Source organism: Chelonia mydas, chromosome 1 (assembly GCF_015237465.2).
Source record: "Chelonia mydas isolate rCheMyd1 chromosome 1, rCheMyd1.pri.v2, whole genome shotgun sequence".
NCBI classification, from domain to species: Eukaryota; Metazoa; Chordata; order Testudines; family Cheloniidae; genus Chelonia; species Chelonia mydas.
The window spans coordinates 20,630,764-20,654,416 of record NC_057849.1 but is presented as its reverse complement, the minus strand read 5'-3'; the positions used below and the strand labels follow the sequence as shown (position 1 = coordinate 20,654,416).

At 43.6% G+C, this 23,653-nt stretch overlaps 1 protein-coding gene and 1 long non-coding RNA gene across 5 annotated transcripts in view; one reads left to right on the top strand and one right to left on the bottom strand.

Moving 5' to 3' along the window:
- RAB30 (RAB30, member RAS oncogene family) overlaps positions 1-23,653 on the top strand; it is a 79,311-nt gene that overhangs the window by 2,184 nt on the left and 53,474 nt on the right. Inside the window, exon 1 of one of the 3 annotated variants that reach the window (XM_043528274.1) lies at positions 11,965-12,670. The exons of 1 other annotated variant lie outside the window; for it this stretch is intronic. The gene's annotated coding sequence lies outside the window, so the exon portion shown is untranslated. Of the gene's footprint in view, positions 1-11,964; positions 12,671-23,653 lie in introns of those variants that run through there. One more of the 3 variants, XM_037888824.2, reaches the window with a different exon arrangement.
- LOC119565067 lies at positions 4,360-12,198 on the bottom strand. Of its 2 annotated transcripts, none has more exons than XR_006285725.1 (4): positions 12,057-12,198; positions 11,012-11,263; positions 9,782-10,291; positions 4,360-9,657 (listed from the first exon to the last, which is right to left on the bottom strand). It is a non-coding gene; the product is annotated as an uncharacterized LOC119565067 (long non-coding RNA). The 2 variants fall into 2 exon arrangements; XR_005223763.2 differs by lacking the exon at positions 12,057-12,198 and adding an exon at positions 11,571-11,677.

The following is a 23,653-nucleotide window of genomic DNA, read 5'->3' as shown; positions in this document are numbered from 1 at the left end:
GTGCACAGTGGCCCTTTGTCCACAACTTCACTAGACAATGGGGAGAAGCAGGTGAAGAGAAATAATACTTCTCAAACTCAGGTCAACTAACCCCTTCCACTCTTGGCCTTTCTGTGCCTGTCTTTTACATTATAAATTCCTTAGGAAAGCGACTGTGTAATGATAATATGCTGCAAATTTTACAGTTTTAACAGTGTGCTTCAAATGGATCATTTCATAACTTAGTTAGGCCTAAACTTGGACCAAACAATGTTATAAAAGCATTAAGGAACTATGCTGTAGGGGTATGCATTTAAAGCCCAGTTTGGTCCCATCATCTACAAATGCAATCCATGTTGTAAGATGGCAGCAGTACTGCTATAGTTAAATACAGTACCATTTAGCACAGATGGGGCATAAGAATGCATGAAGATATTTCTTAGGGCCTGTCCACTCTAATGTCTTTGTAACCAGTTTAGGGCAAACTCATCTGACCCAAATTACAACAAGCTCAATTTTGTTCACATGGCAGGCTTTTCCACAGCAGTCAAATAACACACCTAATCAGGTAGTGCGCAGGGACTGACCTAGGATCTCTGGATCTAAAGGCATGTACCTCTGCCTGTGCTAATGGACCGGATTGTTGAGCTCAGAGCCAGTAGCAAACTCAAACTTCTCTGTGGCCTAGCTACAAGAGAAGGACAAAAAGCTACACTGATAGCGTGGATTACATGTGCACAAACCAATTTTGTAAGTCTGTAGCCCATGGGTGAATGTTATACATCCCCTTTGTGCCCAATTCACAGAGGATACGAGTAATTAAAAGCCCCTAATTACAGAACTTTAGCTCTATCTGGAGCAGTTCATGCTTTTAGTGCTGAAGTTCCCTGGTTCCGTGCCTGGTGTCTCAGCTGAGAGGATATCCATCACGTGGCCACAATTACATAGCTGCTGAATTATGTTTCTATCAGTGCACTGAGGAAAAATCTGGGCAGTTGTGCCATAATGCCTCAAAGATAGACTGCCTGGAGGACATGTCCGCAAAGCAACATCAATAGCCTATGGTTCAATGGATTCTGGGAAGACCTGCTGCACCTGAGAGCTGGGAGGAAAGAGGACGAGGCAAACTGGTTACACAAAAATGAGGGGGTCCAGTTTGTACAGCAAATTAGCAGTATTATGAACTAGTTTCAGGAATATAATCCTATTCTAGTCCAGGACTCTAGAAAGGCATACCATGTAGCTACCATGGTCAGTAACAGAGTATTCACCATGTTGCATGTAAATCCAAACATATTATGTAGTAGTAGTAGTAAGCTTAGTACAGACATCAATTGCATTTGGAGCTTGACTGGAACTTTACTATCTGTCCTGAATAAAGGGCAAGGTGGACCTGAGAACAAACCAGGACTCCTGATTTCTCCCTCCCCCTTGCTCTGGGGAAGGAGTAAGCTAATTCAATTCTTTTCATAGAGCCCTTGGTTCCTCCCTAGCTCCCTAAGTAGCAAAGGGTGGGGGTGGAGCCAACTCCATGCTTCCTCTCCAGCTATCTATTTGCAGCAGGTTGTGTCTCACCAGCAGCCATGGTGCTCCCCAGAGAGTGACAATTTGAGCAGGCTTAAGGAGGAGATTGAGAAGGGCCCTGTACCATTTTGCTCCCAAGAGGCCTAGTAAGGGCTGTGACCAACGTTCCCTCTAATTTTTGACAGGCCGTGCGAGCAAAGAATTTGTGCTTCTGTGCAAATTTTTATGCATAGTGTTTTGCCGTTTGCGTGGGGTTTAGGATCTGTGTGCACGCGCACAGCTTAGAGGGAACAGTGGCTGTGACTACATAACCTTTGGTGCACAGTTAATCTAACTGATGCTCACTAAAATAGTAAAAGCAATTCCAAAGAATTTTATGTGTTTCATTCTGAAGCTGCTATGGCCACAGATCTGTATTTCCTCAGCACACTTGTTTTGCCAGACAGCTTAATTAAAGGAGTGTTCAAAACTCACCAATGTTAGAACCTGGGGGAGGCAAAATAATATTTGCTTTGTAAGTTCACAGGTAGAATCCTTCACACAAAGATGTAGCCCTTTGCCCATCTTTCTTTACATGTGACATTTCTTCTCCTCCCACCCCCACACTTGTGCAAATTCACTTTCTCATCAGGTGGAAAGTTACAGTTGCACAGAACCTAAAGGAAACAAAATACATAAAACTGTACTGAGGCCACAACACCTACACTCTACCTTGATCATTCTGTAGATCTCTGGGCATATCTACACTGCAGCCCTAAGTTGACCAATGGTAGGTTGACTTACAGCCACCACAGTAAGTGATGTCCACACTACCCTCCTTCTGTCAGTGGTGTGCATCCTCACCAGGAGCACTTCCACTGATTGAAGAGGGGCAGTGTGGGGGGCTGAGAGCTCATCTGCCCCCTGGCTTTCCTCTCCTGCCAACAGCACCGTCCACACCAGCGTTTTGCTGGCAAAACTTATGTTGGTTGGGGAGTTGGGGGGTTCTCCCCCCAACAAGTTTTTACTTTAAAGTGCTAGTATAGACCAAGGGTTCTAAAATTGGGGATCTCAGGGGGTTGCAAAGTTATGTGGGGGTCATGAGTACATGCCACCCAGCTAGCTAGCAAGTCTGCTGTGAAAAGTGATCTTAACAAATATAACTGTTAAATGTAAAAAAAAGTTTAATTTATAAACAGAGGCTTACTGTGTGAAAGCAGTTGCCAGTACAAAAAGTCTGAGAACCACTGGTGTAGACAAAGCCTTAAGTAAGTGTCTACACACTGCATCACCCTCATTACATTGACATAAGCCCTACAACTCTTGTGGAGGTGGTAGACTTATGGCTGTGTAGTAAGGTACTTACATCGTCAGGACAAGGATATATTGTACACTAACCTAACTAAATAGAAGCAAGCTGCCTTAGGTCAACTTGTGTAGTGTAGACCAGGCCTCAGACACCTTAATTTGGTAATGAAGTGCCTGTAAGTTCTCACCTAGTTATCTGCCTTTAATAGAGCTGGAGTACTTGTGGCACCTTAGAGACTAACCAATTTATTTGAGCATAAGCTTTCGTGAGCTAAGTGAGCCGTAGCTCACGAAAGCTTATGCTCAAATAAATTGGTTAGTCTCTAAGGTGCCACAAGTACTCCTTTTTTTTTGCGAATACAGACTAACACGGCTGCTACTCTAAAACCTTTAATAGAGCTGTAGCCAGCAGCCTCCAACACTGCTTGCAGACTCAATTTTAAAAGGTGTAATTGCAGGTTTGAAAACCACCTGCGGGGAAAATGCTGCTGAACAGTCCACTGGCTCATGAGTCAGATTTACAAGATGAGCGTTAATATGAGCCAAGGATGGGTAAAATGTTACCTAGGGTAGGGCAAGCTCTCCTTTGCCCCTCCTCCATAGACAGGTTTCTAAGCCCTGGTCTAAACTAGAAAATTAGGTTGGTTTAATTGTGTCCATCAGACTGTAAAAAATCCATGATTAAGATGACCCAAATCCCTGTGTGGAGAGTGTTGTGTTGATGGAAAAACTCTTGTCAACTTAACTCCTACCTCTGGGGGAGGTAGATTATCTGCACCAATGGAAGAATTCCTCCCATTGGCGGAGGTAGTACCTACACTGAAGTGCTACAGCAGCATATTTTAAGTGTAGACAAACGCTAAGTAAATATCCATCAGCATAACCCTACCAAGCAGCAGAGTTCAGTAGCTGTTCCAGTGTTTGCTCACGTAAAGGAGGCTGTCACAGGTACAGAACAGCATTTTGCTGTAACCAAAAATCCATTTACCACACAAAAATAGGGTTGTGAGAATTACATACAGCCTGCACTCCTTGAATAAGCACATGGCAAAAATAGCCATTTAGCTCTCTGCTCAAACTGTCAGTGTTTCTTAGATTGGGGGGGAAAAAAAATCCCCTACTAATGTTGATCAAAAGGCTAGTGCCCTAAGCCATACATATTTTTTTCACTTCTGAAACTTTTTTTAAATTGCACGCTGTTTAAAAGTGTCAAAGCTTTGCTCTTTTTAAAAAATGGTATATCTGCTAAAGGGCAGAACAGAAATAAAGGACCATTGTGCCTCAAAACATTGAGAACACCCCCCACGCGTAGTATCAAAGCCTAGCCAAAACAGTTGAGAATCAACCCACATCATTGGCCTCCCTAGCATACACAGCCAACTCCTTCCCTCCCAACCTAGTGGAAGGCCTTCCTAGGGGAGGAGAGAATTGAGAATTTCTAAATCCCCTGCTGCAATGAGGGGGATGTGTGTGTGTATATATATAGCTCCTGACTGCTATCAGGGCCTGATTTTAAAGCTCATTGGAAAGACTCCCATTCATTTTAATGCACTTTGGACCCAATGCTTAGAGTTGGAGGAATAGCACGACACAAAAAATTCTAGGTCCTGCTGCTCAAGTGTGAGAATATAGGGTCACCTTAGATCTGGGTAAACTATGGCTTTAAAACAGAGTTGGGATATTAGCTTGAGTAGGCCCAAAACATGTGACCAAAAAGAGACCAGGAGAATGTTAAAACTTAGGGACCCTTCAGAATACCAGTGTTATCTATCTTGAGGTTTGGCCTGAAGTAACAAGTTAATTGGATACCAGGTGCAATAAATGACTATATAAAACTCCCATCTGATCTTAGCTAACACCTGATAATTGGCAATGAAATTACTTGTCTGTTTAAAGGATATAAAAAGCTCAAATTAATTCCTAGCACTGATCTGATCAAGTTGGAGCTGACCAAAATGGATCTAAGCAGCCCTGATTTTAGTCAATTTAAGTATCCTGATCAAATGCTTGTTATATTACTGTTGAGGTAATTACCTTTTTAGGGGTATTTAGAGCAATTGTATAAATAACCATAAATTCATTTATTAAATCCAAAGGCTAAATGGTAAACTATTGTCATGGTAATATCCTGCATAAATAATTCCAAAATCAAGAGGTGGGGTAAATAAGCAATCCAGTTACTTCTCTCCCACTTTTTTTTTTTTTTTCCAAATTTCTGCAAGGGCAGAACAGTAGCCCTCTACATAGAGGTAGTGCAAACTGAAACCAACTACTGTTAAGAGTAACTACTGGATAATATCCCTGTTATGTGATAGCAGCACAACCACATGTAAAAGTGACTGAAGTGAACTGCTGCCAGGAATTAGCCTCTTACTCACACTCCTCTAGGTTACATGCTATTACATAGTATAATACTGCCAAATGAAACCACCTGAACTACTCAGCCTGGAAGGGAAGCTGGCAGAGAACCCAAGAGTGTCAGCAGTGCTTCCAAGCTTTCCTGGAAGCAAGGTTTTTATAAAGAAAGCAGAGTGGTGTGCAAAGAATCAAGCAAGGGAATGGAAGCAGAAGTGGAATGGTGGGAAATAAAGGAGTGCACAAAAGTAGAGACAATGACATGAGTCATAGAAGTCCTGTCTCCCTAGTCCCCTATAATGCAGAACACTAGGAGAAGGTAAACAGAAGGGATGCACAGGACCAGCAATTATGTGTATCAGCCTCTTTCTGCAACCCCCCCATTGCCTTTCACTCGCTAGCTCCCTCTTACACACATCCCACAGATACACTGAAGCCTGCCAGAAACCCACCTATTTTTTTCAATCTTACCTTTAGGGAGGTGGGTTTTGCAATTTAAAAAAAAAAAATCACTTTATTTTTTAAGTTAATGGCCTGTCACAGGTGCTAGGATTCTGCAGCTCCCATGATCATTAGTGGGATCTGAGGGCAGACAGGACTTCTGTAAATCAGGCCATAAATGTGTAGTGAAGGTACCTAATCTTATCAGGTACGTGTTTTTTCTCAGTGTAATGTGCTGCTGGAGTTGAGCAACAGCAGACAGGTGTTATGTAATATGATTTATGGTATTTTATGTAAGTGTATGGAGAGCATGCAAGTTTAAAGCTATAGCATATAGCAAGAAGCATATGCAGTTTAGTGGATTTTTTTAAAAAACATGTTGAGACCTGGGGCCTTAATCTGGCAACTGGACCTGACTAGGCTGAGCAATATGGAAGCTAATGATACTTTAGCAGAGCCTGTGCTCTCCAAATGTAGATAAGGGACTCTTAGACTATATGGAAAGTTAATCCCTTGAATAGGAAATAGGATTTAATTTTTGCCTTTGTATACAGCTATCTTCCCCTTTACATGAATATCTTTGCAAATTTCAGGGAGCTAAGTTCAGTGGGCAGTAGAGGAAGACTTGCATGGTAGCAGTAAAATGATTAGCTCTCAACAGTTCATTTCCAGACTAAAACATTTGGGCTTTCTTTAAGTTGTACGGGGGGGGTGGGGGAATGGAGGGGGGTTGTTAACTGGAGTTCCATGGGTTACTTTCAACCTTCTTCAGAATAGCTTTGTTTAGGAATTGTTTTGGGCTTGAAAATAGTTCTCAGCATATCAAAACCATGGAATAGTTATAAGGTGCTAGCTCAGGCTGTATCCATACCATCTTGTGTGATCAGACTGTTAAGAGTAAAAAAAGCTCTGGAGAGTAACACTAGATTACTACTTGGCTAGGGGACCTTCCTAGACCACAGTCAACTCCCAAGTAATGTTGACCAGTCAGCATTTGGCACTCTTCCTGCTGCTTCAAATCATCTGGCTTGGAATTAAGGGAGGTAGAGTACAGATAAAGATAAGCCATGGGTCACGTGCTGCTATTTTTTCCTGAGGGCAAGTGTTAACTGATCATGAAGCCTGCCCTCACTTTTAGAAGTTACATATCACCTGTATTACTCTCCCTGAAGTGTTTATTGGATAACATTGTAAGGAGCTGACTTGCATGTGCTCTGTTTGCTAGAGGGAAAGTAACTTCACTATACAGGATAATTCCTCTACTACATTCTCCTTTAGCTAAAGTGAGAGGGGCTTGAGTTCTAGATCAGGAAGATCTCCGTTGTATCCCCACTGCTGCCAGGAAGTTCCTAGGAAGGGTCTGCTGCAGCAGCAATAGGATTTCTAGGAACTTAATGGCTAAGATTTGCAGTATATTTTACTTCCTGTTCTGTCATGTAACTGGTATTGAACTGAGGAGAAAGACGTCCATGATACATGAAGAGATTCTTCTGTAGTTAAAGCACTGTGGTATCCTTAAGCTGAAAGACACAAGATAATTAGTTCAATTCCAGCAGCTGACAACTATAGTTAACTTTAAACATAAGGGTTTTTCCCATGCAAGATAACTATAGTCAGTCAGAAACCAAAGCTTTTTCTGAAGTTTTACTTCAAAAATGATGCCATTTTTCATTGACTTAAAATGTCATAGTTCCATTTTTTTGTCACGTGTTTTCAGTATTCCCTTCTCTCACACTTGAAAGAGGGGGCAGGGGAGAGATGACAGGGAAGAGGCAGCAGCTAAAGAAGTTTGTTAGGATACCTCTTCTCAGTTTTACAACTGGAAAAGCAGTGTTGGGTTTGTTCTCTTCCCTGCCTTTTTCAGTTTCCAAAAACCACTGTCAGCTCAGGTTGATTTTAAAACTTTGCTTCAAAATTTCCTGGTGAGAAAACTGACACACTGTCCCTTGGACATTTTCCAATTAAAAATGTTATGGAAAAAATTGAGCAGCTCTAACTCAAAGTTCTATGTTCCTTTGATATCTGGGATAATGAACTCTGCACTTTAGACTTGGCACACAAATGAGCTGATTGTATGTGGGTTCTTTTTTTAAAGTAGCTGTACCTGTATTTTTTTAAACCTTTATATACCTTACAGCTGTGTCTACCATGACCATGTTATAATTCAAGTAGGAACCACATCTCTGAATTTTCTATTTTTGTGCACAAAGTCTCATGTGTGAGCTATTGTTACATTTGGGTGTGGATTTGCTTGCATTACATGAGCCTGCAGTGAATTGTTACAATTCACAAAACAAGAATTTCCTGAAAGACAGACAATAAGGCTTTCATTCTGAAGAGCTGCAGTCTCATACTTGCATTTCTACAGATGAACTTGGTTATGTAGATTTCTGCTTACTTTTTCATCTTAACCTAAATACTGTAAAGCCTGGAAGGAAAAGATTATACATGTTCAAATACCTTTGTTTCCTTCCCAGAAAGGGTCTACCTCCCCACAGACCATTCTGTTCTATTAAGAACAGAGTATGCTCACCAGAAACTTTTTTTCTTCAGCTGCTCAGTCAGATGAAAGATATGGACTACCACAGTGGTTTTCAAAGTTCAGGTCACGACCCAGTCCCGAGTCACAGAATGCAAGGTAGCCTTGTTCAGCACCCAAGGACCCCAGTGGCTGGCCAGTAAAAACTAGTAGTCCTTACCTGTTCTGACACCATGCTGTGCCCTGGAAGCGGCCAGCAGGTCCAGCTTGTAGGCAGGTGGGCCACAGAGCTCCACGTGCTGCCCAAGCACCAGCTCTGCACTCCCACCATTCCCGGAGGTGGGGGTGGGGGGAGAGCAGGCAGGGAGTGCCTGCAGGTGAGAGCCAGACAGAGCCGCTTATTCCTCTGCCTAGGAGCTGGAGCTGCTGGCTACTTCCAGGGCGCAGCATGGTCTGCAGTGTCAGGACAGGCGGGAAGCCTGTCTCTGCACCCCAGCTGTGCTGCTGACTGGGAGCCACCAGAGGCAAACCTGTAGCCCAAACCCAGAGCCCCTCATCCCCAGGCCAGAGCCGACCCCCTTCTGCACCCATCATCTCCAGTCCCACCTGAGCCTGCACCACCAGCCCACAGCCCTGACCTCCTTCCTGCACCCCAACCCTCTGCCCCAGCCCTGAGCCCCCTCCCATGTCCCAAACCCCTCATCCCCAGCTCTGCTGGGTCATGGGCATCCATTTTCTTCAACTGGGTTGACAGAAAAAAAGCTTGAAAACTACTGGACTACAGTCATTTTCACAATTGTGATCATCTAAAGTGTCTTCCTGTCATAAAAGGTTAAATTACACTAACAGTGCAAGTACAGGCAAATGTAATAGGGGCTGAGGTGTTTAGACACTGGAGTGCATTTACTGACAAAAGCAGTATTAGACTAAACAAAGGATTCACCTCATTTTGAGAAGTGTCAAGCTCCATCTTCAACTACAGAACCACCTGAAAACTTTTACCATGTTATCCAAAAGGACAGCACTTCCACTATTACAGCACCATCTCTTGCAACACTAGAGTCAGCACTACAGTGTCCGCATGTGAGCCTGTTGTGTAACTTGAAATTATACCCCATGTTTGAAAACCTAGAAATTACTTCACAGATTCACAGTATAAGTGAAACTTCTGAAGGCCATGGCAAGTTGTGATTAATGAACATCACAGATGGCAGCAGATTGACAGTAATAAAGATTGGAAAGCTCCACGGGCAAGGGGGGGTGAATTATGTAATACAACAATCTATTCTATACCACTTCTCATGCACCAGACTTACAAGCCAACTTGATGTTGCAATTGCCCCCTGCTTTGTTTAAGTTAGCCTTCCCTGGCAACTGCTGTGACAAGAGCATCAACCTTCTATGTCTTCATGGGAAGAGGAAACCTATTTTCTTTAGGCAAACAAAACATTGGAATCAAAGTAAAATTGTATATTCCTAAAAACAGGGGACAGCCGTGAAGGTGTACAAAGCAGCTTCCCACACATCATCCATTGAAGAAAGTTGACTCTAGATTCTGCGCACCACACTTCGCTGTTTGCTGGTCAGGAAGCCTGTCGTAAAGATGAAAAAGCAGTCTGATTCATCTCTGACAACACTATTCTGTATGTTATCTGCTAAAATCTTTCACAGAAGGAAAAAACAAACATTATTTAAGTACTCTATCAAAATACTTACCACTTTTGCTTAATATGAAGAGGTTCCAGCTGCACACATCTAGGCCAGATTTAATCTGAAAAGCTTAGACAGCTGTTCTTCAATTATATATCCCAACCCTCTTAAAAAAAACCTTTATTTCTCCTCCTTAGCACAAATTATTCCAGCAGATACTGACTCAGGCAGTGAAGAAACTAGGAAAAGAATGCTGCACTTGGTAAAACTGCTTTTTTGTAACATCCACATCTGAAAGAGGAAACATGAGGTGTAAGACATTTTTGCCATTTTGATCCAACAACATACACCACATCATTTACCTTTTCTTCAGTGACTAACATGGCAATATTTTTATTTGACTCCAGCTAAAAGAAGGCCTAAAGTACATCCTCTCCATCAATCCCAACTGGTAGTTTTGTAGGAGGAGGGAGAAGGCAGGGTGTTGGCTCAAAACTCTGATCATGGGTACCTGCAGCTTAAAAAGAGGGGCAGGGAAGGGACAGTTGCATTCCATTTCCTCAATATCCGTATATCCTGAAAGAGAACAAATTTAATAAGTGCCTGATAAAGTTACCCAAGAAATCTGTTTTGTACAAAGACTTCTCACCATACCCAGTCCCTCCCACTGTAGCATTCACACTGTGGCAAACAGACAAGATAAAACTACCAGTTGCTACCACGAAGGCCTGTCTTAAACGGATGCTTGATGTACTGTATCTACTTCCAAGGGCAGCCCAAGCATTCTTCTGCCCCACCCCCTTTTTTTTTAAGCACTTTACCACCACTTTACATGGCTTGGTGTGCCAACCTAAGAAGGGGTTATGAATAATTTACAGGAGACCTCTGCAACTGCCTCCCGCACCCCCACTTGCTGTGAGAAAGCATAGAGATCACCCACATCCCTGATGGCCTCTTCAGCCACCAAGAACCAGCTGAGAGCAGGACCCAAAACAACTATTATCCCTTTCAGGAATTTGACAATCACATGTCATCACGAGTCCAAGTGCAGACAGGGCCTCCTTCCTGCATGGTAAAAACAAAACAGCCTGGACCCCTAACTAACAGATGCTATAAACCCTGCCTTTGATGAGGGGAATGAGCACCATCCACCCTAAAGCCTGAAACAGTGGGCCTAATATTAGAAGGAACCTGTGCTTGAAGCAGGAAGTCTCACAAATTACTACCCAACATCTAACTTCCCTTTCCTAAGCAAGCTAATAAAGAAGTCTCCCAACAATGCTCAACTGCAATCACCACCTGGATGAAGAAAAGCTGAATCCAGTCAAGACTGAGAGAATGCTGGAAGGAAGAGGGGAAAGTCTTCAGGGAACTGATCCCATGCACAGCATGGGGAGCCTCTGGCCTCAGATGACGTTGTCCATTGCCTTGGTGTCTTGAGGGACTCCTCAGTGCTACTGAATGCCCACACAGGTACGGTGGGAAAACACCAACTTCCGTGGACGAAGGGCGGGAACAGTCCTACGGGACACAGGCCTAGCCACGCATCTGTGAACCCCGAGCTCGATTAGTGCCGCTCATCAGAGGCCAGTGGAGCCGCGCCCCCCGAGGCGGCGGCGCGGTACAGAACGCAGCAGCCTTGAACCACCGCTTGCCGTGCGCCCGCCCCGCCCTGCCCTCCGCTCGAGGTTTCTGCCCCCACGGCCACAGCGGGCGCCCCCTGGAGAAGCCCCCCCCCCCCGCAGCCCGGCGCCCCAGGAGCACGGTCACGCGGGCGAGGCCCGGAGCCCGAGCGGGACTAAAGCCTGGGCCCGACTCCCGCCCGAGCCCCCCCCCGCGCCTCGCAGCGACCCACGCGCAACTCGCGCGCCTTCGCCAGCCCGCAAACCGGCCGTTACGCGTCTTCCCGCTGCGCCGGCGGGCGGCCCCGGCCGGGCCCTCCGGCACTGCGCCACGCGGGCACCATCCTCCGGCGCTCCGCGTCGGGCTGCTGGGAGCCCCCGTGCGCCACCCTCCCAGCCCCGCCCAGCGAGGGCAGCCCTGGCGCGCGGCGCTGGGGCGGGGAGGGGGTCTCCCACGCCGCTCGCTCGCTCACCCGCGGGCCTCGCTCTGATGGGCCAGAGGCCTCGCGCCGCTGCCGTCCGCGGGGCAGACGGAGCCGGGCGCAACTGGGGCTCCGTCCGGGCCGTTCCGCGCACGCTCCTAGTCGGCAACCGCCCCCTCCCCCTTCACCACGGTTGACCCCTCCCGGGGCGGGGGACTTAAGCACGCCGCACCGTCAAAGCTGGGGGAGCGGGTGATAACCGAACGCACTGCGCGGTCTACTGGCCGCCGCGCCCACCCGTCCGTCTGGAGAGAGCGAAGAGGCGCGACCCCCTCGCTGTTTCCTCCCTTTCCTTACTCGACCCTGAGCATTCAGCTCCCGCCCTCCCCTTGCCTACATTTTAATCCGATTTCCCCGGCCTTTCCTCCGCGCGAACGGCGAACCCAACACCACCAACATGGCCGCCGAGCGCCCCCTCTCCGTCTCTCCCCACCCGGTTTTCTCTGCGGCTGCGCGGCGCAGAACCTTATAGGAGTTGTAGTTCTCCGTGCCCCCGGGGCCTGCTGCGAGACATGGGAGCGAACTACAAATTCCAGAATGCCGCACCGCCGATCTTAAGGGGCCAATGGGAGGCTTCCCCCCCTTCCCTCCCACCCTGGCCTTATTGGGATGATGTCATTGCAAAACAGGCAGGGGAGGTTTCTGCGCTGCAATTCATTGTGCTACGCTATAGCCTCCTCCCCCTGCTGCTGAAGCGCTCGGGCAGTGACTAAATCCCAAGCAAAGGGGAGGGGGACCATATAGACATCCCAAGGGAGCTGCAAGCCCTGCCTCATGTCTAGGTGATTGAATCCCACGTTGCGTCTTGTTTTATGGTTTCGCAGGGGAAGGGGGGGAAATCCCAAATCCAGGTGAGTTCTGTGATTTCTTGCTATCAACTTGTCTGTAATATGTATTTTTAAGTCAGAAAAGTGCAATTGATGGGGGAGGTTCTGTGCAGGGCTATTTGGGGGGGCATGGGTACCACTGGGGAAAAAATAAACCTTTTTTTTCTGTGCATTGAGTTGTCTATGAACTGGATTATTATTTGTTAGAGGGGCGGTTGCGTGTGGAAAATCCTTACAGAGCTAGACTTGCCTGCAGAACGATTATCAGACAGTGTTGATTCCCCTTCGTATACAGATGTTGGAGGGGTTGTGTGTCTGGTGTGGAGAGGAAGAAGCAATTGAGATGTGGATCTGTTCTAGTTTCAAGCCTTTTTAAAAAATGCTTGATGCATTTCAAAAGAGCTGATTTATAGGGGAATAAAGTAGTGACTTAATTTAGTTTTGGAATACTTTATTGCCTTTTTTTCTTGTGTTTAAAAGAACAAATGGGTGATATATTTTAAATAGCAGACTTACTACTTATATGAAATGCTTTCTTTTCCTTTCCTCACACCTTCAGGATAACATATTAGAAATAGCAGTAGTAGGCTCAATCATGTTAAAATATGTGTGTAAAAATAAATGCACAACACACACTTCACATTTCTGTGTCAGTATTCTTTTTAGCCAGTCACAGGACGTTTAAGTCTGATTTGTTTTTATTAAGAATATTCTCTTTTTAAAATATGGTTAATTCTGAGTGTTTGAAAAAGTGAACATCTGTCGATTTTTTTAAAATTTTTTTTTTAAAACTCTGTTGCAACTTTAAGCACACAGTAATAAATAAGTAGTCATTTGATTGTACTTCCCTGGGATACAGTTTTTAGTAACAAATAACTGGAGGGAATCTTGGTACAATTTGCCATCTCAATGTTGAAAATAGCAGCAAATGGGATTGACCTTAATTTGCTATTGCTTAATGATGCCAAGGTGCTATGAGATAGGAGTGTTTCTGGTTGGTGAGGGACATGGGACTGGTGATGGAAAAGGGAAAAAATATTGCGGGGGCCTGGGGCTATTGTGTGTGCATTGTGGATTTTTGTTAGATCCATTCCTTGTCTCTTTCAGGGGAAAAAGTCACTTGAAGTGTGTGACTGGCTCTTAGCTATTTCAGCTTTTTCAGATTTATTTTTGAGTAGTGTGAGTGAATATATACTTTTAAACCAACAGCTGGACTAAATGCTATAAAATTAACTCTGGAATCCAACACAGCTTCACAATGCAGTCCTCACTTTCTTTGGAGACGGTCCGGTGAAGAGTACAGGATTTGGGGGTGAGGGATCTGGGTTCTTTTCCCAGTTCTCTCCTTAGCTCTGTGGGGAAAGTCACTTGCTTCAGTTTCCACATCTGTAAAATGGGGATAATGCCTGCTTTTGTTACGTGTTTTGAGATGTTTGCATGAATAGTGCTACCATAACAAGTTGCAATATATTATTTATTCTTTTCTAAAACTATATCATCACTGCAATTACAAGTATACTCCAGAGAAATCTACTTTCTTTTGTATAACACTATATTAGCAGCACACACACAGTTTTGCTTCACTGCAGCATTTGCAGCATCTCCCATCTGGGTCCCTTCAAAGTTTATCTACTCCGATGACTGAATCCCCCCCGTGGCCCCCCCCGCATGTTTGCTTCTGCATTACTCTTGTGTAACTGTGACTGTTTTGTCCTTTGGCAGACTTTCCTTGGAATTGCAATGCTAAGGGATGTGTGACATGAGTGCAATGTGGACAATGAAACTCCCTGTATCTTTTGATTAAAGTGTTTGTAAACACTAACACAATGGTTGTGGAGTCAATGTGTAATGCAGAACATTTTATGCGATCTTATCTTGCAACTAAATTCCTGAGGGGTAAACATTCCTCAGCTAAATCAAATCTCGTATTTTTTTTATCTCTTCTTTTTCCTTCCTTCCTTGTTGTTGCTAAGTTAAAGGAGAGGAACAGCAGTGCATGCAGTCCAGTTGCCTTTTGTTTTTTAGACTTTTATTTCCTGGAATGGCGTCCCTCTCCCCCTCTTTTTTTGGTCAAGGGAGTGAGTGCGTAATTTAATATACGACTTCTCCTGTTGGCTGTAAGAGAGGAACCTTTACAGCAGTGATTTTGTAGGCTATGAAGAGCAAGCGCTGGAACTGCAGTTTGAAAGTGTATTTGGTAAATTAATGATATGCGAAACCTATATAGCAGGGGATTCATTGGGGGGGGAGTGGTCCCTAATCTAATTACCGTGCCTGTATATTTATGCCCATCTTGCATTCTTATTCATTGTCTTCACGTATGCTTGTTTAATCATGTTGCTGAATTAATGAATTTCTCTAAATAATAATGAGTTTGTCTAAAGTGTTAGCATTCTGGTCCTGTATAATAAAGTAGCAATAATTAGAGTTAAAATGCACTTCAGAAATTCAGACACCAAGTAGCATGCAGGCAAATGCAGTATTCACCAGGATGTGTTGCAGTTTTTGCCTTGGAGTAACAGAAATGTAAAAAGACTTAAAAGTTGGGCATTCAGGAGGTCATCTGTCACCATAAATGAGAAACAAGGTGAGTGAGGTAATATCTGTTATGGACCATCTTCTGTCGGTGAGAGAGACAAGCTTTCAAGCTTGATCCAGTAAAAGATATTACCTCACTCACCTTGTCTCTCTAATATCCTGGGGCTGACACTGCTACAACTACACTGCATACAACCATGAATAAGCAAAGTCAAGAACTATCAGGTCACTCCTTCTGAATAGCTGGTTTGTAGAAACTTCACGTTTATTTAGTAACTTACATCCTGATCCCACAAAGACGTAGGTGTCTGCATTTACTCATGCAAATAATCCCACTAGATTTAATAGGACTACTTGTGTGAACAAAGTTATGCACAAGTCCACATAATTGCAAGATCAAGGCCTTATTTGCTAAGCATCAGCAATGAGGTATACACTGTATTGGAGGCAAAGTAAGATGGTCCTTCACCTGCAAGTGCTTTGGGTCAGGGAAGGTCCCAGTCCCACACTGGGATCTACTGAATCCTACCCTGATATGGAATTGGGGTCTAAAATACAGACACAAATAAGAAAAAGCAGACTTGGAGACTCAAGGAAGGTGCTGAAATAGATTTGTTTCAAATTTTGCTCTCTCCATCTTCTCCTCTGTTACAGTGCTGGGTGAGAGAAGTTATTTGACTCACTTGGGGGGGGACTTGTGGAAGACATGAGCCTTTAGGAAAGATTTGAATGAAGAGAACTTGGTGCACTGGGACTTAAGTGGTCATCCATATAGGGGCAACTTGGAAGAAGATAAGAAATCAGGAGTGGGAGAAAAATGAAGAGGGTGCTGAGTCTGGCATACTTGGTGTGCCCTTTTCTATTGTTCCTCCCATTAAACAGGTTTTTTCTCTTCTTTTTTTTTTTTTGACCAGTGTAACTCACTTGTGCGTGTGTATTACATGTCTCCCCCTCTCCCCCCCCCCTCCCCCCAGTTCACATGAAATGAGTCATGTACGGCTTGAGTGAGGGAGCCTTGCCTCTTTAACTCAAGCTGTAGCAACTCCTGCTCTTTGTTCTGGAGGTCCCCAGTTCTGTCTTCACTGTGTTAGTCAAGATGGCATCTGTCATTGAGAACTTCAGTCATCTAGTGTAACTGTAAGTTGTGGTCTATCTTACGCAGATTTATCTGCAGCTGTATTGTTTGTGTGCCGGGGACTGCTTTTTTTTTTTTTTTCTTCCGTAAAATAAAATTAAATGAACAGTTAAAACAGGCCTGATTCTACAGTCGAGATTTGGGTACAATCCTTTTTGTTTTTAGGGAAAGATTTGCTTTTTTAGTAAATGGGTCCTAAAACTTGAAAGCAAATGTTGCTGCTAGTAGTTGCAGAAATGGCAGTCAGGAAACGTGTCTGAACCTAGCTGGCTCGCACAGGTGTGGTTTGTTTTTGTGTGTGTCCAGATTACATAGATGTATGTGGCAATGTGAAAGTTAGAGAAAGTATGCATCATAATATAAGTGTATTGATTATAGTAGGACAGGAATTGCATAGGATGGTACAAGGTAGGTTAAAACTGGGAGTAATGGGATAACATTTAAATCAGGGAAAATTGGGGCTGGATATCAGGCAAAACCTCTGAGAGTGATACTTTTTTAGATTATTCCAGTCTCGTAAGTGCTGACAGCTCCATTACTAAATCACTAACTCAGTTGGAGAAAGCATGAAAAGTAGATTATGGGAACCATTCTGCATTGGTTGGGGGGGCATGAACTAGATGACCTAAAAGATCCTTTTTTAGTGTCCAATTTCTATGATATCATCCTGCAGTAAATAAGTTAGTCAATTACTGACATAATTGGTGAGAGAAATTGTGTTGGTTTTTAATGCATGTTTTATAGTATGAAAAATTGTTCTGTCATGTTTGTGATCTAAATGTTTCCTGGACTGTGATGCCTTTCAATTGGACCATGCTTTAAATTTAGGTGAAATCGAACAAATCGAGGCAAATACATCCCTGATAGAACTCCATTTAATTCATTACAATTACATGAGCAATCAGTTTGGTCCATTAAAATCAATGTTACTATTTAAACATAATTAGGCTTGGAAGGCTTTGATTTTTATTGGTAAATGTTGGTAGATGTAGACTTAACCCTCCCCCCCCCACATTTCCATTGATAATTTAAATTTACAAATAGGCAAAATAAGAAAAATGGTGCTTGTGAACTTAGTTTGATTTAAGGCTATTTTCTTTGTATATTGTGACATGATGTTGACAATATGTGTTTTTTAATGGTTATGAAATTTTAACGTCTTGAATCTCACTGTCATTAGATTATCTGACCCCTTCTGTTGTTTGACCCCTCCATAATTTTCCATAATTGTGAACATTTATATTGATAAAAATCAAAATAAATGCTTACAAATAAACATTGATATTATCTGTCAATTTTTATTTTAAAGAAATCACATTCTGCCAAGCTCAAATGTAACTGAGAGCAAATTGAAGTGTATCTTTATTTCAGTTGGTTCTTCACTGCTCCTCATCTACGCTACTAAAAACTGTTTATATAGCATGTCTACACTGGAGCTGAAGATGTGTTTTCCAGCTGGGATATACATATCCACACTAGCTGTGATTGAGCCAGCATACTAAAAATAGAAGTGCATCCATGGCAGCACAAGCAGCAGGATGAGCAAGCGGCTCCGAGTATATGCCTATGGTTTCACATGGGATCATAGTCGGAACAGCTAGCTTATCCTGCTGCTTTGTTTTGCCATGGTTCTGCTTCTGATTTTCCATGCGAGCTCAATCAGAGCTAGCGCGGGTATGTCTACCTGAGCTGGAGATTACACCTCCACCTCCAGTGTAGACATACCCACATTTAGGGCCTGTGCAAACTAAATGCCTGGGGATTGTGTTGTAATGTGACTTTGCCTTGCCTGTGTAGGTGGGACCACATGGTAGGATTAACAATGAACCATGATACTCTGTCATGCTTCGGTCCTGTTAAAGCTGTGGGTAGCATACATCTAGTTTGTGTACTTTGCCTGTAGCAGAAATATTTTCTTCTAGCTTATTGTATTTAGTCGTATTAAATGCAACAATAAGTTTCCTTGCATAATGACAGGTTTCAGAGTAGCAGCCGTGTTAGCTACAGCTCACTTCACGAAAGCTTATGCTCAAATAAATTGGTTAGTCTCTAAGGTGCCACAAGTCCTCCTTTTCTTTTTGCAAATGTTTCCTGTACTGAGACCCCTTTTTTCCTTGGAAGTTGAGGGGATTGGGGAAAGCTGTGTTGGCTTGGAAAGAAATGGTCTTGCATGTGGCTTTTGAAGAGACTGTCTGTCTCCCACAGAATGAGCGCTGTGCAGGTAAAAAAATAGCATCTTAGACACAAACATGTACAAGAGTCAAATAGGCGTCCAGTAACTCTGTCCTAATTAAAGGCAGTTGCAGAATGGAGCATTGATGCAAGCCCCTAGTAGTTGGAGCCATCGATGAACATGTTTCAATTACAAAGTCACAGGCCCCTTCAGGAAAATTAAATTGTGCTTTATAAAGTCCTTGTTAGTGCAGAATATGTACTGTGTGAAAAAGTCACTAATCCAAAGTGCAATGTGCATATATAAAAAGGGAGCAGAGTCTCTCAATGTGAATTCATCTCTCCTGCATGGAAGCACCAAAGAATCCCAAGACCCTATAGAATAGTAATAGGCCTTGACTTGACTTAACTTTATTTGTGAATACTGAAGAAAATCTTGTCTTATGTATTTACCACCCCCACCTGATACTGGAGAGGGATGACTGTGTAACAGCCTCCTGTATGAACATTCTGTGAAGCTTGAAACTCAGACCTTCAGAGCCATAGAACAGACCTTTGTCACTTGAGCTAAAGGAGTTAACTCCATTAACTGGTTGCAATAGTTAGGTGTTTATTGACCAGCCACAGGGTGGGGGATGTGACACATGCTGTGTCAGTGTGTTACACCTTGATTTCCATTCTGTTTCTCTACCTTGCTTTGCAGTAAAGAAGCACTTTCCTATTTTCCTCTTAAATATTAAAATTCAAGTAGCCAGATAATTTAAAATGTACTGGGGGCTGTGTTACAGAATCCTGAGAGAGGTCATGGAAAGGGACTTCTGGTTGAATATGTTTGAGTTAGGAGTGAGGATTGTGACAGAAATATACCATTTTAATCCCTCACCCCCCTGGAATACTGCTATTGAACCCTATTGCTGCACTAATCTGGGGTGCAGTGAGGCAGCTGCCTGGGGTAATAAGACTGTCATGTAGGGTGTCACATCTGAGGAGTCTCTGTTGGAATAGCATCATCCAAAATAGCTGAGAGGCCAGTATCAAACTGCTCCCTCCCTGTAGTGGAGTTTCACCTTCGTGATTCTTTCTTGTCCCCATTCTACTATAGTGTCCTTGTTTATATAGTGATGTGCAGCAGGCTCCTTTGGGGCCTCAGATACTGGGTGCAAATGATTCTGGGTCACATTAGGAAATGGATGAGCATAAATGGAGGCATCAGTCTGGAGGTAGAAGTAACACCAATAAGGAATAGGGTGGGTTGCTGGAAAGAAGGAAATAATGTCTGACCAAAGAGCCAGTGCACCTATGCACTGCCCGATGGGTAATGAAATTAAGGCATAACGTCTTGGCAGGCACTCCGCTCCTGCTGTCAAACTCCGTTGGACTCTACAGAACTATGGAAGAGATCCTTATTCAGGTGTTAGACTAGCAACTACAATTTAAAGGTGAATTCCTGTCTTCAAATAGACACATGTTCAAAGAGTTAGTGATCGAGACCCTGTCAGGTTAAAAGTCATGATTTTATTTAAAAGCAGATTCTCTTAAAACCTAGGTTCTAAATAACCTCTTGGATTATAAAATTGGAAAATTAATAAAGAAAACTTACACGTCACTACATTATATCATTTACCCATTTTTGAGCTTGAATAATGAAATAAATCAATTAGTTTAATATTTTGTTTTAGGATAAAGTGTAACAAAATTAATTTTATAGTACAAATCCAGTTTCAATCCTAACTTGGGATAGGGTCAGACTCAGTGCTCTCTATAGTGGTACTCAGCTTTTGGGTTCTGGTACGCAGTGCTATAGGTTGCGAAGATATTTTTAGTAAATATCTACTTAAATTTAAGGATGCGGGGAGTGGAGAGGTAAGGCAAAAATTCTGTGGGTCTTATAAAAGTTTTCTTATAAAACCTGAGTTCTGGGATAGTGACCTAATGGAATCCCTTCATAGGTCTCCTGCAAAGATAAAATATTGGGTTTACCTTCTCTTTTGCTGCTTTCTAGTGAGTGAAGAGAGGTTTAAATTCAGTTTCTTTTTTCACACTAGAACTTCAGGCTTTGTCTACCCTGAAACACTGTAGATGACAGGAGAACTGATAGGATTGTGACATCTCAGATGTCCTAAAATCTCTTTAATCTGAATAATCAACAGGTGAAATGACTTTTTTCTTTAGATGGTTTAAAATTGTATCTTGTGAGGGTTTTTTGTTTTTCTTTTTTTTGCTAACAGCCGTTTAAGACCTGAATAATAAATGGTTGGGCTGAAAAAGCTTTCCTTAAACATATTAGATCTTCAGTAGATCTTCCAGCAGAAGTTGTTGATTCCTGCTTTGACATTGCTGATACTTCAAGGTGAAAATCAAGCATGGTTTTTGTTTTTAAAATGTGAATTCAGGGGATGAATATTTCAGACTTTTGGTACCTCGTGAGAAAAAGTAGGAGAAATAACATTTCCCTTTTCTTTTTGCAGCTCCTCTTTAAGTGCATGCTCATGTGTGTCTTCATAGGAAAAAAGGTGCTGGCTAAAATGAGGTAAAATCCTAGTGAAGACAAGGCAGTTGTCATTTTCACAAGTTGCCAGGTTGAGATGAAGGGTCTGAGGGAATCTAGAGTTTACTTCGATCTGCTAACTCATGTTAAAAACTACAAACTGCCTTGTCTTTACTAGTATTTTACCTCATGCTAATTACCACTTGTTGGTAAGAACACTCCAACTGCCGCCCCCCCCCCCCCCCCACCTTCCCCTCCTGTGAAGACAATGCCCTGTAGGTTGTATTTCTCAATAGTGCAACAATGGTCTAATTCTTGACTCCAGATCTTCTTAGAATCATAGAATATCAGGGTTGGAAGGGACCTCAGGAGGTCATCTAGTCCAACCCCCTGCTCAAAGCAGGACCAATCCCCAATTAAATCATCCCAGCCAGGGCTTTGTCAAGCCTGATCTTAAAAAATATCTAAGGACGGAGATTCCACCACCTCCCTAGGTAACGCATTCCAGTGTTTCACCACCCTCCTAGTGAAAAAGTTTTTCCTAATATCCAACCTAAACCTCCCCCACTGCAACTTGAGACCATTACTCCTTGTTCTGTCATCTGCCACCACTGAGAACAGTCTAGATCCATCCTCTTTGGAACCCCCTTTCGGGTAGTTGAAAGCAGCTATCAAATCCCCCCTCATTCTTCTCTTCTGCAGACTAAACAATCCCAGTTCCCTCAGCCTCTCCTCATAAGTCATGTGTTCCAGTCCCCTAATCATTTTTGTTGCCCTCTGCTGGACGTTTTCCAATTTTTCCACATCCTTTTTGTAGTGTGGGGCCCAAAACTGGACACAGTACTCCAGATGAGGCCTCACCAATGTCGACTAGAGAGGAACGATCACGTCCCTTGATCTGCTGGCAATGCCCCTACTTACACATCCCAAAATGCCATTGGCCTTCTTGGCAACAATGGCACACTGTTGACTCATATCCAGCTTTCCGTCCACTGTAACCCCTAGGTCCTTTTCTGCAGAACTGCTGCCTAGCCATTCGGTCCCTAGTCTGTAGCGGTGCATGGGATTCTTCCGTCCTAAGTGCAGAACTCTGCATTTATCCTTGTTGAACCTCATCAGATTTCTTTTGGCCCAGTCCTTTAATTTGTCTAGGTCCCTCTGTATCCAATCCCTACTCTCCAGCGTATCTACCTCTCTTCCCAGTTTAGTGTCATCTGCAAACTTGCTGAGGGTGCAATCCACAGCATCCTCCAGATCATTTATGAAGATATTGAACAAAACCGGCCCCAGGACCGACCGTTGGGGCACTCCACTTGATACTGGCTGCCAACTAGACATGGAGCCATTGATCACTACCCGTTGAGCCCAACAATCTAGCCAGCTTTCTATCCACCTTATAGTCCATTCATCCAGCCCGTACTTCTTTAACTTGCTGACAAGAATACTGTGGGAGACCGTGTCAAAAGCTTTGCTAAAGTCAAGGAACAACTTGTCCACTGCTTTCCCCTCATCCACAGAGCCAGTTATCTCATCATAGAAGGCAATTAGATTAGTCAGGCATGACTTGCCCTTGGTGAATCCATGCTGACTGTTCCTGATCACTTTCCTCTAAGTGCTTTAGAATTGATTCCTTGAGGACCTGCTCCATGATTTTTCCGGGGACTGAGGTGAGGCTGACTGGCCTGTAGTTCCCAGGATCCTCCTCCTTCCCTTTTTTAAAGATGGGCACTACATTAGCCTTTTTCCAGTCGTCCGGGACCTCCCCCGATAGCCATGAGTTTTCAAAGATAATGGCCAATGGCTCTGCAATCACATCCGCCAACTCCTTTAGCACTCTTGGATGCAGCGCATCCGGCCCCATCGACTTGTGCTCGTCCAGCTTTTCTGAATAGTCCCGAACCACTTCTTTCTCCACAGAGGGCTGGTCACCTCCTCCCCATGCTGTGCTGCCCAGTGCAGCAGTCTGGGAGCTGACCTTGTTCGTGACGACAGAGGCAAAAACAGCATTGAATACATTAGTTTTTTCCACATCCTCTGTCACTAGATTGCCTCCCTCATTCAGTAAGGGGACCAAACTTTCCTTGACTTTCTTCTTGTTGCTAACATACCTGAAGAAACCCTTCTTGTTACTCTTAACATCTCTTGCTAGCTGCAACTGCAGGTATGATTTGGCCTTCCTGATTTCACTCCTGCATGCCCGAACAATACTTTTATACTCTTCCCTGGTTATTTGTCCAGTCTTCCATTTCTTGTGAGCTTCTTTTTTGTATTTAAGGTCAGCAAGGATTTCACTGTTAGGCCAAGCTGGTCGCCTGCCATATTTACTATTCTTTCTACACATTGGGATGGTTTGTCCCTGTAACCTCAATAAGGATTCTGTAAAATACAGCCGGCTCTCCTGGACTCCTTTTCCTCTCTTGTTATTCTCCCAGGGGATCCTGCCCATCAGTTCCTTGAGATTGTCAAAGTCTGCTTTTCTGAAGTCCAGGGTCCATATTCTGCTGCTGTCCTTTCTTCCTTGTGTCAGGATCCTGAACTCGACCATCTCATGGTCACTGCTTCCCAAGTTCCCATCCACTTTTGCTTCCCCTACTAATTCTTCCCGGTTTGTGAGCAGCAGGTCAAGAAGAGCTCTGCCCCTAGTTGGTTCCTCCAGCACTTGCACCAGGAAATT